General features: G+C 34.4%; 1 protein-coding gene across 15 annotated transcripts in view; it reads right to left on the reverse strand.

Annotated features, from left to right (window-relative positions):
- Positions 1-17,610, reverse strand: part of PEAK1 (pseudopodium enriched atypical kinase 1) — a 370,979-nt gene that overhangs the window by 156,615 nt on the left and 196,754 nt on the right. For all 15 annotated transcript variants that reach the window (XR_006203423.1, XR_006203424.1, XR_006203422.1 and 12 more), the window contains one exon: positions 4,016-4,180. The gene's annotated coding sequence lies outside the window, so the exon portion shown is untranslated. The remainder of the gene's footprint in view (positions 1-4,015; positions 4,181-17,610) is intronic.

The following is a 17,610-nucleotide window of genomic DNA, read 5'->3' on the forward strand; positions in this document are numbered from 1 at the left end:
TTTTTGAGACAGAGAGAGACATAGCATGAACGGGGGAGGGGCAGAGAGAGAGGGAGACACAGAATCGGAAGCAGGCTCCAGACTCTGAGCCATCAGCCCAGAGCCCGACGCGGGGCTCGAACTCACGGACCGCGAGATCGTGACCTGAGCCGAAGTCGGACGCTTAACCAACTGAGCCACCCAGGCGCCCCAAAACTGGTTATATTTAATATGCTGAGTCTTGGTGATAGGCTTACTCGTCTTAAACCCTGATCATAGGTTACCATACTTAGTTTTCTACACTTAGAATAAGAATCTACACTTAGAATAAGAATCTATATGAAGGGACTATATACAAATTTAACAGAAAACTTATGGCATTAAGATAAATTGGTCTCTGGATTCATTACTATTTTAGTCTTTAGTGATAGTATCAGTTTCTGAGACTGAAAACCAATGAAGAACTTCTGGTGATAAAGAGAAAAGAAAAAGGCAAAGAAGACTTCAAGGGAGAATAGCTGACCAGGGAGGTCAGTTTTGCATTTTCCCCCACTCATATCTACTATATTTCTCTGTCCTCTAAGTCTCGATCTCAAATAAAATGTGGGTCTACTGAGATCATCTTGAAGTAACTTAGCCTTCATTTAGGAATGGATTATCGTTTTTATTACATAATAACTAACACTTTTAAAATATAATCAAAATAATGATAAATTCCTGACAAAATAAAATTGGTGCTGCAAAAGAAACATCATATGTGCCTTAAGAGAGCTGAGATGAGGATGCTGCTAATAAGAACTTGTTATCTACCGCTGCACAAAGAAGCAACCGCAACACGTGGTAGTGAATATTTGTAAACCAAAACACATCTCTGATGAAGAGCTCCAGCTGTGAAGTCAGACAGAACTGGTTCTACCTCTAACTAGTAAACTTGATGTGGGGCAATTTACTTAACTTCTCCGAGAACGTGTTTCCTCAGATGTAAAATGGAACTATCTAATAATAAGACCCATATCAAATACAGTTGTGAAACTTGAGAATGCATAATAATCAATAATCCCAATGCTTGGCATATGATGATCACTCAATACACATTAATTACTGTTATTTTTTTAAGTTTTATTTTATTATTTATTTTGAGAGAGACAGAGAGACAGAGAGAGTGTGTGCACACACATGAGTAGGGAAGAAGCAGAGAGAGGGGTAGAGAGAATCCTAAGCAGGCTCCGTGCTGTCAGCGCAGAGTCCAACATGGGGCTGGATCTCACAAACCACGAGATCATGACCTGAGCTGAAATCAAGAGTCAGATGCTCGGGGCGCCTGGGTGGCTCAGTCGGTTAAACATCTGACTTTGGCTCAGGTCATGATCTCGCTGGGTTTGTGAGTTCGAGCCCCATGTCAGGCTCTGTCCTTACAGCTCAAAGCCTGGAGACTCCTTCAGATTCTGTGTCTCCTCCTCTCTCTGCCCCTCCCATGCTCATGCTCTGTCTCTCTCTCTCTCAATAATAAATAAACATTAAAAAAAAAAATTAAAAAAACAAAAAAAGAGTCAGATGCTCAACCAACTGAGCCTCCCAGGTGCCCCACTGTTATTTTTAATTCCTTTTTGTCTGGGGAAATTGTACATAGGCCTCCCTCCATAAGGACAGTTTTGCAAACAAAGGTGCTGTAGAGGATGTTCTAAAGGTCTACCAAGCTTTATAAATTTAAGATTCTAGATGGATATATTGTTTAGAGTAGTCTTGCTATCTGCAAGAACATATCCCCTACCCTAAGAACCATAATTTTAAGCTCATAAAATGAATTTAGATAAAACTGGGTGTTTGATTCTACTTTTAACCTAGCTGGAATGTCTTTTAAATTTTAGCCTCTTCAACGTGGCCATGACAGTTTGCACCATTAGAAATCTGGATTTCAAATTTGTACAATTAGAAATCCAGTTATTCACACAATTAGAAATCGAATTCCATTCCCTATTCAAATGCCATAGATTTGGGATTTTGGAGGCACTCAGCTTGAGTGCGGCCAGCAAAATTAAATATGTAAATACAGCTGATCTTTTTAAATTCTATATACTTCATGGATATGAGTTACATGACTTCTGAACTGGGCTATTTGGGAGAATCAGTGCAGTTCTTTTATTTTGTAGTGAGGTCAAGTTGTATTCCAGTTTGCTTCTTGATGACATTACAACCCACCACCACCGCCAAAAAAAAAAAGGAAAAACTTGTAGTGAAAAAAGTAGAAATTAATGATTGGAAATACCTAGTATCTATAGATTTCAATGATCCCATTACTGGTTACCAAAAATACTGAAAGAAGGATTTAACGGAATTAAGAGTTTGATAAGGAGTGGTAAAGGTACCAGTAAAAATTTTGACAATATTGTTTTTTTTTTAATGTTTAATGTATTAATCTCATTAATAAAACTGTTGGCTATATAAGATTATAGAATCAGACATAATTAAATGGGGAAAGAAAACTTAGATCATCACCGAGAAAGAAATTTGATGACTTTCTATGTATTATCTTACCTGCATAAGTTAACACTCAGTACTTTAATTTCTGCTGTGTTTCAAAAGTTGCTTTCTTCAACTTTATTTTTTAATGGTTGAGAAATATAAAGAATTTACTGGACATTTAGAAAGAGCTAAATGCTGCTATGTGGGTGGTTGTGGCAAGAACACAGAAAAGTTCTAACTAGAGGTTTAAACCAGCAATTGGAAAAGTTTTTAAAAAAATCGATGTTCAGGCATTTTTTAAAATCAAGGTTAATGTTAGCATAGGAAAGAATAATGAGAACATCATTCTTGTTAAATTATTCCAAATTTTTCTTAATTCTTAGAAATTTTCATAATAAAATTGTTAAAAGAAATAAAAATAACACCTGGTTATGTTGTAGCTTAGAAGTAAAGCAGAATTATAAACAAAGAAAACATGAGGAACAACCTTCTTTCTTGGAGTAATGTCTGACCAAAATAACACTTTATAAATGTTAGTATATAGTTGAAAGAATATATTGATCCTGGGTTACATTTCTCAGTTTGAATAATTCTCTTGAAACAGGCCTTGTATTCCTTAGAATTATTAGGACTAGCAATTGATTGATTTTTCACATCTGCACTTTACCAGAGGGACTTAGTTTTAGTCAACTGTACCCATTTACTACCAAGATATAGTGACTCAAATAAACAAATGATTATCCATCAAAATCAAAGTAGTACACTTCCAATGAATTACATTTCTAAATGTTCACTAGGATGCTTTTTAAAAATTAGCAAACATTTGAATCTTACAAAACGCACTGAAACAATTATGGCTGAAGATCAAGGAGATTTAAGAAGACTGACAAGGAACCTTAAGTCTTTCTACAGTTGCTTTCCACTCTACTTAAAATATAATAGTCCTTGTAATTTTACAAGAAGAAATAAATTTATAATTTTTTCCAGTTTTTTTCCTTCTTTTCTACTCTGGATTCTTGTTTCTTTTTTTGTTTGTTTGTTTTTACAACTCTAAATTCCTGAGAAGGATGGGCAAAGGAGAGAATAATGATTAAATAAAAAGAAGATGTCAGATATGAAGGCAAAAAGATCAAGAGATCAGACACCAAGTAAGGAAACTAAAAAATAACATGAAATAAAGTTCAGAAAATAAGACTACAAAACCTCTGCATATGTGATAGCATGCTACCACTTAATGTTGCCTGAGCTGTTTCTGTGAAAGGAAAAGTACTTGGTCAAGAATGGACCTATAAATATACTAGTACTATGCTATATTTCTACTCAAATAAGCTTATTTGTTTCTAAGTTAAGAAGTTCATAACCTGGGGGAAAAAAACAATTCTTTTGAGCGATATCAAGGCCAAACATTAAGGGCCAAAACAAAGACCTGACTATGCTAAATAAGTCATAAAATTATCAGCTTTATCTATACTTTGGTATTTGTAAGGTAAATATTTAAATTTAAAAAGAAATCCTTTCAAGTTCTATAAAAGTTCTTGGTGGAAGTGTAACACTATATGAAAATTCTGGTTACCGTTTAAATTTGCAGTTCTTCATCCATTATGGTGACAAAGGTGGTTTTAGCAGCTATCATTACATTCGTTTACAGTTTCAAAGTGCTTTGGGTCCTTCCAGGATGAATGTACTTTCTTCCTTGCCTCTCATTCCTTAACTTATTTTCAGAAGACAGCAATGTTTACTGCAAGAGAGAAAAATAAAATAAAGCTAAATTGGAGAATAAACTAGTTTTAAATATACTAGACATTTTTCTTTCCTTTAAGATATTCTTAATTTCACTCTCAGTCAACGGTTATAATTAGTCTTATTCATTTAAGAAGTAACTTCCTTACTTAGGTGGAGGCATGGACAGAATCCTATACCCTCAATAACAATCTATGTCATACCTAAGACCCAAGTAATTTATAAGACTCAAACTAGCACCGATGTACTTGAAACTCACTAGGATTTCATGTGATTGTCTTTGAACACCTGTTCTGAGCTATGTAGGAGCCAAATGTAAGAGCATTAATTGAATGAGAAATATTAAACCCAACTTCATCTTTATAAGAACCCAATTCTAAAAGTATCAATGTCTAATTCTGATACAGCCTTTGTAAAATATGAAAGTAAGTATCTCCAAATGCAAAAATGTTTCTAGCTACTTTGCAGTTTACTTTAGGCTCAAGTATGAAATATATTTATAATTTGGCATACAGGAAATCACCTAAAATTAAATGAATAAATTCCTATCTATTTCTGACTCTGGAGCACCAATTATATGTATTTTCAAACTGGCACAACCTCTAATTTGTTTTCTATATAACACCAAATATAAGGAAAATAACTCTAAGAGTTAAGTAGAAAGAGAAAGATAAATGCAATTACTTTTAAATGATTCCTGATTGTGATTACATAATACAGAATTGAACCTTTCAATAAATGCTTAGAACAGAAAGGTATTTTGAAACAGGAGTTTTCATTTGTGCACCATATCAAACAATATCAAACTCCAACACAGTTGGATTATCCATGATCAAAGGACCACCCAATGTTCTCACAGTGCTTATATCTCCTCTTCATGTGGTACAAAATAACATTAAGCAGTGTGTAGGAGAAATATTACCAAGAATATATATATGTATATGTATATATGTAACCAATATGCAGATGAAATAATGATGCCCAGGATAACACACACAGTGGCAAAATCACTCCATCTTCTTTCCATTATTAAATGAGTCTTTTGAGAAGAAAAATGCAATTTATGCCAATTTTAACTGTGAAACTTGAAGATGGGAAAAAATTGAACACATGGGTATACAAATATTGGTAACCTAGAAAAGTACATCGTAATAGAAAAGTGATTTTCCAAGGGTAGGTGTTTGGCCAGTGGCAAAACTGAAATGAACACCTAAATTTCCTCACTCTCTCCTAAAACAGTGTTCTACTATCCTTCTATAATCCATCTGCATTCTTGTCCTCTCGGCCCCCTTAGTTATTTTTTCTTAATCATTTATTCTTGGACTTGTAGGTATTCTATCATAAGATAGCCATTAACACTTATCCAACAATGTAAGAGACAAAGAGACATAAACAGTGTTTAATCAAATCTTAACAGTTTATATGTGCAATCTGTAGACAGGATAGGGTTGGGTCTTATATTTTTATCCAGTCTGAAAATCTCTAACTCCTAATTGGAGAGTTGAGTTTATCAACATGTAATGTGATTATTGAAATGACTGAGTTCAAAGCTACCAATTTCTATTTCTATTCTTTTCTGCTTTTTGTTTTGTTCCTTTCCTACCTTTTCCTGCCTCAATTTCAGTTAATCAAATATTTGTAATGTTTTACTTTAATTGCTCTATAATTCTTTGTGCTGGGGGAGGGTGACACTAAGAATTATAATATGCACCCTCAAATTTCCACAGTTTAAAGCTAATACTAAATATCATGCAAAGCATAAGAAACTTGTAGTAGTATAATTCCATTTACTACAAACCCTTTTTGTTAATGGTTGTCATGTTATTCTACTTATATTATAAACCCATAATAAAATGGTTTTAACTTTTAAGAAGTCAGTTAAAAAAAAAAGAAGTCAGCTTTCTTTTAAAAACAGTAATGGAAGGGGCGCCTGGGTGGCTCAGTCAGTTGGGCGGCCGACTTCAGCTCAGGTCATGATCTCGCGGTCCGTGAGTTCGAGCCCTGCCTCAGGCTCTGTGCTGACAGCTCGGAGCCTGGAGCCTGTTTCCGATTCTGTGTCTCCCTCTCTCTGACCCTCCCCCGTTCATGCTCTGTCTCTCTCTGTCTCAAAAATAAATAAACATTAAAAAAATTAAAAAAAAAAAACAGTAATGGAAGAAAAAATAAGATATTTTTTCATATTTATCATTCTTTGCGGTCTTCAGTTCTCCTGTAGAACAGACTTTCCATTTGATATCACTGCACTTCAGCTTAAAAACTTTAATTATTTCTTACACAGCAAGTCTGCTGACAATGAATCGTCTAATTTTTTTGAATCACCTTCATTTTTGAATAACATTTATGTTAAGTATAGCATTCTGCGTTGAAAGGTTTTCTTTCTTCCTTACAGCTCTTTCAAGATACCATTCCATAGTTTTTTTGGCTTCCATTATTCTGATAAGTCAGCAGTCATTAATATTATTTCTTTTGTTTTCAAGATTTTCTCTTTATCTTTGGTTTTCAGGAGTGTAACCATATTATGTGTCTAGATTTAGTTTTCATTTACTTTGGGTGGGGGGAACGTTTACTGAACTTCTTGGCTCTGCAAATTAGTGTTCTGTTAAATTTGAGAAATTTTCAGTCTATTTTTTAAAATTTCTGTTCCATCTTCTCTCTTTTCCATGTTGGTTTTCAATATACATAAGTTTGACTGCTTATAATCCCACTGGTCACCAAGGTTCTGTTTGGTTGGGTTTTTTTGTTTGTTTTGTTTTGTTTTAATCTTTTTTCCTCTTTGTTCTTCAAATATGATAATTTCTACTGATCTATCAAGGCCCTTTCTTCTGTCATCTCTTATCTGCCATTAAATCTATCGAGTGAATTTTTAATTTCAGGTATTGTATTTCCAGTTCTATAATTCCCTTTTTATTTAAAAAAAAAATAGTTTCTACTTCTGTCTGCAGAGAAAGTCTGTATTTTCCTTCATTATGTCCTCCTTTTCCTTTAAGTTCTTGACCATATTTATAATAGCTCATTTAAAGGTATTGTCACTTAACTAACATCTGGATTGACTCCTTTTTTTTTTTTAAACTATGGATAATATTTTCCTAGTTCTTCACATGATTGATAATTTTTTTTTAAATTTTTTTAACGTTTATTTATTTTTGAGACAGAGAGAGACAGAGCATGAACGGGGGAGGGCCAGAGAGAGAGGGAGGCACAGAATCTGAAGCAGGCTCTAGGCTCTGAGCTGTCAGCACAGAGCCCGACGCGGGGCTCGAACTCACGGACCGTGAGATCATGACCTGAGCCGAAGTCGGACGCTTAACCGACTGAGCCACCCAGGCGCCCCACATGATTGATAATTTTTGATTGTATACTGGACAATATGGATGATATGATATAGAAACTCTGTGTTTTGTTACCTTCCTTTGAAGTGCATTGATTTTTCTTCTAATAGGAAGTTTAAACACTGGCTGATCATCTTGAACTTGTGGATGGTTGGTTTTAGGGAAGGTATGCTTCAACTTTGTCCTCCATCCTAGAATAAATCCCTTAGGCCTTACAGTCGTTACTTCTAAGACAGGAAGGACCCTTCTAAGATTCCAACAAAAATCCGAATGTGTCTAATAGGACTCAAACTCCAAATCTGATTAGAAATATCACCTCAAATACCACTTTCCACTAGGCTCTATGGCATCTCCTCTACACATGTGAATTTAAAGATGAATCAAGGAATTAAAAAGAATACAAATGCAAATGTTAGGGATTTTCACCACTGAATTCCAGAACAACCTGTATGACTTGAATGGGGTTGTGGATTCAATGTTACTAACCTATCAATATTGAGTTCTTGATTGTGATAATTTTATCTTACTCTCAAATGATTCAGGAAAAAATTATTCTTACAACTGGTGTGTAATTTCAAATTATTACAAATTAAAAAGAAAAAGTTAAATGTATCAATAAACCCTATTACATTTCCAAAATGTTTTCAGTGAAAGGCTAATACAGCTATATGCTTAAAGAGGAAGTAGTTCTGTAGTGAAATAAATTGGGGTAAAGTTATTATATTCGTTTTTAGCAATTCACAATACATGTTAGCATACCGAATATTTCTACAAATCATGCATTAGAGATATTTCCATTTATTCATCTTTCCAACCACATAATGAAATGCACTGTTCTAGAGATAGAGGTAATAATAGAGGCAAGATCTCCTTTCACAGATTTTACATTGTAATACAGAAAGAGACAAATAAATAAATAAACTAATTTCAGATAGTGTAAATGCTCTGAAGAAAATAAAACTGGGTATTAGAGAGAGATTAGGAAGGTGTAGATACTTTTAGATAGTGCATCAAGGAAGGCTTCTCAGTAGATGATGTTCAAGTTACAACTGAAAGAAATGAGCCAAACATGGAATGATTTAGAATGTTCTAGACAGAGGATATACATGTCAAAAGACAGAAATAAGCTTATAATGTTCATGGAAAAAAGTTTCTAATTTATCCAAACAATTAAGAATTTGTGAGAAAAATCTCTTGATTACTACACCCTTCAAAGAACATGATCAGAAAGTACAAACTTCCAGTTATAAAATAAATAAATAATAGGGATGTAATGTACAGCACGGTGATCATAGTTAATAATACTGTATTGCATATCTGAAAGTTGCTAACAGTAAATCTTAAAAGTTCCCAACACAAGAAAAAAATTCTGCAACTATGTATGGTGATGGATGTTAACTAGACTTATTGTGGTCCTTGTGCCATATATACAAATATAGAATCATTACGTTGTATACCTGAAACTAACATATAGATTCACCTATTGCACACGTCAGGTATACTTCCTTAAAAATGTGAAAATTGTCCTGATTTTAAACCTATTTATTAATTCTTATATAATGACAACAATAAAATAATGTTTATTTTAAATTCTTAACTTAGTTTTCTAACTATGCAAAATGCCCAAGGAACCTCTGATATAACCTGTGACACCAAAAATCTGTCAAAGCACCATCGGCTCAGTATTGTGTGATCTTGTTTACTTTGCTATTTAATAGTAGACAACAGTTCAAATAAAAATGTCACTTGGAATTAAAACATTACAGTCTGCTAAGAATCCTACAACTTACTTGGGAGCTTTTTAATCATTTAGAGCAGGGACTGTCAAACCATGACCCTTGGGCCAAATGCGACCAGCCAGCCATTTGCTTATGTAAGGCCCACAAGGTAAGAATAGCTTTTACATTTTTAAGCAGTTGGGGAAAAAGGTCAAAAGATGCTAAAATTTGAGATGTAAAAATTATATGAAATTCAAATTTTGTTGTCTAGAAATAAAGTTTTATCAGAACACAGCCAGCTCATTTTTAATATACTGTTTATAGCTGCTTTTATACTACAAAGGCAGAGTTGAGTTGCTGTGACAGGGACCATGTGGCCCACAAAGTCTAAAATATACACTATTTGGCTCTTTATAGATAATGTTCGACAGTTCCTGACTAAAGTATACCGAACATGTTTATACTCTACAATGATAGAATTTATATTTTAAAACATTACATCAACTGATTTATTCATCAGTCCATTAGTCTTTCATGTTTCTACTTAAGTGTTAAATAATAATTTTATATTTAAAATGACCATCCCAAGGGTGCCTGGGTGGCTTAGTCAGTTAAGCATACGACTTTGGCTCAGGTCATGATCTCAGGTCATGAGCTCAAGCCCAGCATCAGGCTCTGTGCTGACAGCTCAGGGCCTGGAGCCTGCTTCGGATTCTGTGTCTCCCTCTCTCTCTGCCCCTCCCCCGCTTGTGCTTGCTCGCTCTATCTCAAAAATAAATAAACATTAAACAAATTTTTTTAGTAAAAAAATAAAATGAAGAAAAATAAAAAATAAAAAGACCATCCCATAATATTGAGAGAATTTTTACATAATCAAAAATTCATTTTCCTAATTTGTGAAATTTATGAGGTATGATAAATCATTTCCTTGGGTCAGGTTCTGATTTAAAATTTGTAACGGACTCTGAATTGTAAAATAAATAAACATTCCTACAGTTGATACAAGATCATTAATAACAATACTGAGGAAAAGTGAAATCAATGGTTAAACACTGGGTAAAAAAAAATAATTGCTTGAGAACTTCAGAAGTTTTAAAAGGTGTTAAGTATTAAAATTTATTTTAGAATGGTTCAACTTCCATTTCTGACCATGAGGGATTAAGCAGTCTAGAATAATCCCCCAATGCAATCAACTAGAACACGGTAAAATATAGGAAAGGACTATTTTCAGATACAGGCAGTGCAGGATTGTTATCCTTGAAAAAAGAGAAGCAAACAAGGCAAGCCCTACCATCACCCAAGGCTCTCAGCCAAGAAGCAATTTACCACTCCTGAGCAGCAGGGAGGAGGAACCCAGACAGAACCTGGCAATCTTGGTGACTTGAGATAGAGAAAAAAGTACAAGGAGGCCAAGGTGGCTAGAATTTATGGGGCAGAGTTCCAGAGAAGAAAGAGTTCCAGTAATTTAAATGAGAGTTCCCTAGAGTATTTAGCTAAATAAAAACCTGTGGATGAGAAGGGTAAAATTTCTTTAGACCAGCCAACAAGAATTTCTAAGGAAAGAAAGTTACCAGGGAGTAGTAAGACAAAGCCTTCTCAGAGCTGAAAGAGGGTCAAGATTTCAACAAGTTCCCTCATTGAATATACAAGGCAGTTGTGACCCCAGAAAGGCCACACCACAGATGGAGGGGGACAGTAGCTCTAGAATAAAAGCTACTATAATCCCACCTGAAAGAAGCTTGAAAGCCTAGAAAACAATCAAACTAATATGTGATTTATAATGCCTGTCAGGAAAGAGTCCAATACTCTTTAAATGAATGCCACAAAATCATGAACACAACATGTAAAATTTGCAAATATTTGTCATTCAATTAAAAATTAGTGGACAAAGGGGACACCTGGGTGGCTCAGTAGGTCAAGTGTCCAACTCTTGATCTCAGTTCAGATCTTGATTTCAGAGTCGTGAGTTCAAGCCCTGCACTGGGCTCTGTGCTGGGCGTGAAGCCTACTTTAAACTAAACTAACTAAAATAAAGCAAAATAAAAACTACTGGCCCAAGAAGCTGGAAAATGTGACACATAAACCAGAAAAATAGCAGTAAACAGAAAAAGACCTAGAAATAACAAGCATGATGTAATTCATGGAGCAAAGGCATTGAAAGGACTATTACAAGTATGCTTCATATTCAAGAATGAAAACAGGAACATGGTGAAGAGAGAAATACCCAAAATGAAAATTTCACTGAATGAGACAAGCAACAGTACATGCATTGCTGAAAAAAAGATTAGTGAACTTCAAGACACATTGGGGTGCCTGGCTGGCTCAGCTGGTAGAGCATATGACTTTTGATCTTGGGGTCATTGAGTTTGAGCCCCTCATTGGGTAGAGATGTTACTTTAAAAAAAAATTTTTTTTAAGTGAAGGTCAGAAAGAAAAAATGACCACAAGGCAATGAAAAAAGGTCTTACGTTATATGAGAAGTGATATAATTGATAACAGAGTGTAGTAACCTAAAGAGGCATCGTATAAATCCTAGAGCACAACTAAGAAAAAATAATAAAAAGGTAAAACAAACAATAAGCCAGTAGGGGAATAAGCCAACGGGGAAGATTAAATGGAAAAGTATAATTAATTTAAAGGAAGGGTTAATAGAAAACAAACAGCAAGATGATAGATTTAAATCCAACCACATTAATAAATATGTTACATGTTAATTCTCTATATATTCCAATTAAAAACCAGATAAAAAAGCAAGATCAATATATATTGCATATATTGATATGCTATCAGAATCCCACACTAAAATAAGGAAATAGATTAAAAGCATGGAAGAAGATATACCATGTAAACCAAAATCTTAAGAAAGCTGGAATAGCCATATTCATATCAGACAATACAAAAGCCAAAACAAAGAATATTATCAAAGATATTGAGGAACATTTCACAATAATCAAGGGTAAACTTCATTTAGAAGATAAAATAATTCTACGGGGGCGCCTGGGTGGCTCAGTTGGTTAAGCGTCTGGCTCTTGATTTCAACTCAGGTCATGATCCCAGGGTTGCGAGGTGGAGCCAGGTGTGGAGCATTGTGTTAGGCTCTGTGCTGAGTGGATTGATTCTCTTTGTCTCTCTCTCTCTCTCTCTCTCTCTCTCTGCCCCTCCTCCCTCAAAATTAAAAAAGAGGGAAGCCTGGGTGGCTCATGAGGTTGGCTGTGTCTGACTTCAGCTCAGTCATGATCTCACAGTTCATGAGTTCAAGCCCCACATCAGGCTCTATGCTGACAGCTCATTCTGTGCCTCTCACTCCTTCTCACTCTCTGCCCGCCCCCCACTAGCATCTCTGTCTCAAAAACAAACTTACAGAAAAAATTCAAAAAGAAAAGGTGGTAGGGGGAGTGGTGCCTGGGTGGCTCAATGGATTGAGCATCCAGCTCTTGATTTGGGCTCCGGTCATGATCTCACCATTTGTGGGATGGAGCCTATCTGGCAGCACAGAGCCTGCCTGGGATTCTCTCTCCTGCCTGGGATTCTCTCTCCCTCTCTCTCTGCCCCTCCCTTGTTCGCTTGTGTGCTCTTTCTCTCCTCTCTCTCTCTCTCTCTCACACACACACACACACAAAATAGACATTTTTTTTTAGTTAGAAGATAGAATAATTCTAAATATATATGTATAGGCTATCAGAACTACAAAATACATGAAGCAAAAACTGACAGAACTAAGCAGAGAAAAAAGTATACAAATACAGTAGGAGACATCAACATTTCTCTCAGTAACTGGAAGAATAGGTACAGTTGAAGTGCAGCAATGATAAAGATTTGAACAGTACTCTCAATTGAATTGATATTTATAGAACACTCCAACCTACAAGAGCAAAATATAAGTTTTCATACTGCCTATGAAACATTTAGGAAGACAGACCACCAGCTGAGCCAAGAATAAGTCTTAACAATTAAAAGAATCAAAACTAGGGGCCTCTGGGTGGCTCAGTTAGTTGAGTGTCCGACTTCAGCTCAGGTCATGATCTTGCAGTCAATGAGTTTGAGCCCTGCATCGGGCTCCTAGCTAACAGTTCAGAGAGCCTGGAGCCTGCTTCAGATTCTGTGTTTCCCTCTCTCTCTGCTCCTCTCCCACTCACACTCTGTCTCTCAAAAATGAATAAATGTTAAAAAAAAATTTTTAAATAAATACATAAATCAAAGAATCAAAACTATACACAGCCCATTCCCTTATCACAGTGGAACTAAATTAGAAATCAGTAACAGTAAGATATCTGGAAAATTTTCAAGCATTTACAAATTAAACAACCTACTTCAAAAATAACTCAAGGACCAAAGAAGAAATCACAAAGGAAATCAGAAAATATCTTGAGATGAATGAACATGAAAACCCAACCTATCAAAATTCTGAGATGCAGATAAAAAGGTGCTTTGAGGAAATCTATAGTTTTCTATGCTTATATTTGGGGGTGGGAAGGGGAGGCCTAAAACCAATGACCTAAGCTTCCACCATAAAAAGCTACAAAAAAATGGAACAAATTAAACCAAAATAAGTAGACACTAACAGAGAACAGAAATCAATAACATAGAAAACTGAAAACAGAGAAAGTTGAATGAAACCAAAAACAGGTTCTGTGGGGGGAAAAAAAAAAAAATCAACGAAACTGACAGACCTCTAGCTACACTGAGTGAGCAAATACAGAAATCATCAATATCAGGAATGAAAGGGGAAACATTACTTAAGAGTCTAGAGACACTGACGAAACAAGAGACTATTATGAATGATCTCATGCCAATAAATTTGACAACTAAGATGAAATGGACAAATTTTTTAAAAGACAGATTACCAATACTGACTCAGGAAGTAACAGATAACCTAAATAGCCCTACATCTATTCAAGAAATTAAATACGTACTTTAAAAATGTTCCCACAAAGAAAACTCCAGTTGTCAAATGGTTCACTGGTGAATTCCATCAAACATATAAAGACAGAAGTAATACCAATCCTACATAAATTCTTCTAGAAAGTAGAGGAGGGAACATTTTCAAACTGATTTTATATGGCCAGCAAGCATTAGATTGATTCCCAAACCAGAAAAAGTCATTATGAGAAAAGTATACATCAATATCTCTCTCAAACATAGATGCAAAAATCTTTAACAAAATAGCAAGTCAAATTCAGCAATACATAAGAAAGAATGCAAGGTTGATTTTACATTTTTAAAAAATCAATGTTATTAATCATTTAACAGAATAAAGGAGAAAAACAATATGATCATTTCAATAAACACAGAAAAATATTTAACAAATTTCCACACTTACTCATAACAAAATTTCAGACAACTCAGAATAGTCTAGAACTACCTTAATTTGATAAAGGGCATCTGTAAAATACTGACATAATAATAAATAATAAACATTGTGTTCGACATTACATTGCAGTTCATAGCTAGTGTAATGAGGCAAAAAAAAGAAATGAAAAGCATAAAGATGGGGAAGGAAGAAGTTAAGATATCTTTATAAGAGACATGATTATACAGAAAATCCTAAGGAATCTAGAAAACAAATACAAAAACTATTAAGTGATTAGGAAGACTGTAGAATACAAGGTATATGGGTGTGTGTGTGTATAATATACTCATTATATTTTTATATCTATCAAAAAACAACTAGAAAGTTTTAAACATTTAAATACCATTTATAATAGCAATCGAAAACATGGAACACCTGGGTTTATCCCTAACAAAATATGTACAAGACCTGTAAAATGAAAGCTACAAAACACTGCCAGGACCAACTAAACTGAAATAAATGAAGAGATATACCATATTTATGGATTGGAAGATTCAGTATTATTAATAAGACTATTCTTCCCAAATTCATCTATACATTCAATTCAATTAAAATCAAAATCTCAGAGGTTTTTTGTAGAAATGTACAAACTAATTATAAAATGTGTATGAAGATCCAAATGAACAGGATGATCAAAATAATTTTGAAAATTAAGAACAAAGTAGGAATACTTAAAATACCTGATTTCTAGAATTTTTTCTCTTTTTTTTAAAGTTTACTTGAGAGAGAAAGCACGTGCAAGCGGGGGAGGGGCAGACAGAGAGGATGAGGCTCTGCAGAGACAGAAGGGGAGAGAGAATCCCAAGCAGGCTCCATGCTGCTAGCACAGAGCTGGTTGCAGGGCTCAATCTCACAAACCTCAAGACCATGATCTAAGCCAAAATTGAGTCGGATGCTTAACCAACTGAGCCACACAAGCACCCCTGATTTATAGAATTATTATTATTAAGCACAGCAATCAAGACAGTTTGGTAATAGCCCGAGGATAAACATATAGAAAAATGGAATAGAATACAAAACCCAAAAATAGACCTATAAATCAACTAATTCCTAAAGGTGCCAAGGTAATTCAATTGTTAGGAAGTTCAACAATTGGATATTCATATGGAATGAAAATGAATTTTGTCTTTACTTCACATATTTTGTATATGTACAAAAACTAACTCAAACATACCATAAACCTAAGAGAAAATGTAAAATCTTAAAACTTCAAAAAGAAAACACAGGAAGACATTTTATGGACCTTAGTCGCCTGATAAACTGTACTTTATCAAAATTAAAAACTTCTGCTATTTTAAAAACATCATTATAAAAACTAAGTGGTCACTATGCACATAAAACAATTAAAACCACAGTAAGAACTTAATACTCATTGAAGAACTAAAATTTGAAAGACTAACAATTCTAAATATTGGTGAGGATATAGAGCTAATATTGATGCACCATCCAATACAGTAACCACTAGGCACATATAGCCATTTAAATCTGACTTGATAACTGCAATAAAAATTCAGTCCCTCAGATGCACTAGCCATATTTTACCTGCTCAACAGCCACAAGTGGCTAGTGACTAAGGCATGGGAGAGTGCAGATACAGAATAGTTTCATTATTGCAGAAATGACTACAGGATGAATTAATGCAGAACATACGAAATGCTCACGTCATTGCTAGTAGGAATGTAAAATTTTGCCAGCAAGTTTAGCAGCCTCTTTGAAAGTCAAACAACTTACCATATAACCCAACAATTCGACCCTGCACTTATACTCTTACTTTGCAATAATGAGAAAACACCCTTTCACCCAGTCAGGACAATATCAAAAGAGGCCTGCTAAAACAGATGATTAAAATAAAATGCAAAGTCTCATGATATCATGCCCAAAATGTCCAGGATTTAACTGAAAACCACTTCTCATACCAAGATTCAGGAAAACCTCAACTTGAATGAGAAAAGACAATTAACTGATGCCAATACCAAAATGACACAGATTTAAGAATTATTTCACAAGGATTTTAAAGCAGTAATGATAAAAATGCTTCAATGAGTACTTACTAACACACCGGAAACAAATGGAAAACAGAAAATCTAAAAAATAGTTTCAGCAAAGAAATAAAAGATACAAAGAATGAAATCTCAGAACTGAAATTATAACAACTGAAATAAAAAAGCCAATGGATGGGCTCAACAGCAGAATGGAGGAGAGGGGAAAAAAAGAATCAGTGAACTAAAAGATAAAATAAGAAAAGTTACCAAATCTGAACAACATAAAGGAAATATACTGAATACAAATGAACAGAGAGCCTCAGGTATCTATGAAACTATAACAAAAGTTCTAACATTCATGTCTTCAGTCTTGGAAGTTGAAGAGAAATAGAGCAGGGCTGAAAAAGTATTTGAAAACAATATGGTTGAAAAGTTCTCATATTTGGGAATCTCAAACAGTGTAAACCCAAAGAAATTCACACCAAGAGAGAGCATAGACAAACGTATGAAAACTAAAGACAATGAAAAAATTCTTGAAAGTAGCATGAAAGAAACCTTTACCTTGATCTATATAGGAGAAAAACAATTAGAATGTCAGTGTATTTCTCATCAAAACCCATAGAGGTCAAAAGGAACTGGTACAATATTTTTCAAATGCTGAAAGAAAAAGAACTGTCAACATAGAATTCTTCAACCAGCAAAAATATCCTTGAGGAATGAAGAGAATATACAATGTAGTATCTACAGCAACCATTAAAAAGTCATACAAACACTACAGTAAATTAACATGGAATTCTAAACAGTATTCAAATAACCTACAAGAAAGTAGGAAAAAAAGAAATAAAAAACAGAGGGAACAAACAGAAAACAAAAAATAAAATGGCCCACTTATGTCCTATCATATCAATAATTACCTTTATTTGCAAGAGCCCCAAACTGGAAACTAAAATGTCCTATATAAGTGAGTAGTTAAACATATTATAGTACATCCATTCCATGGAATACTGTACCAGTAATAAAACAGAATGAATGAACTACTGACATACACT

Source organism: Panthera leo, chromosome B3, assembly GCF_018350215.1.
Source record: "Panthera leo isolate Ple1 chromosome B3, P.leo_Ple1_pat1.1, whole genome shotgun sequence".
Taxonomy (NCBI): domain Eukaryota; kingdom Metazoa; phylum Chordata; class Mammalia; order Carnivora; family Felidae; genus Panthera; species Panthera leo.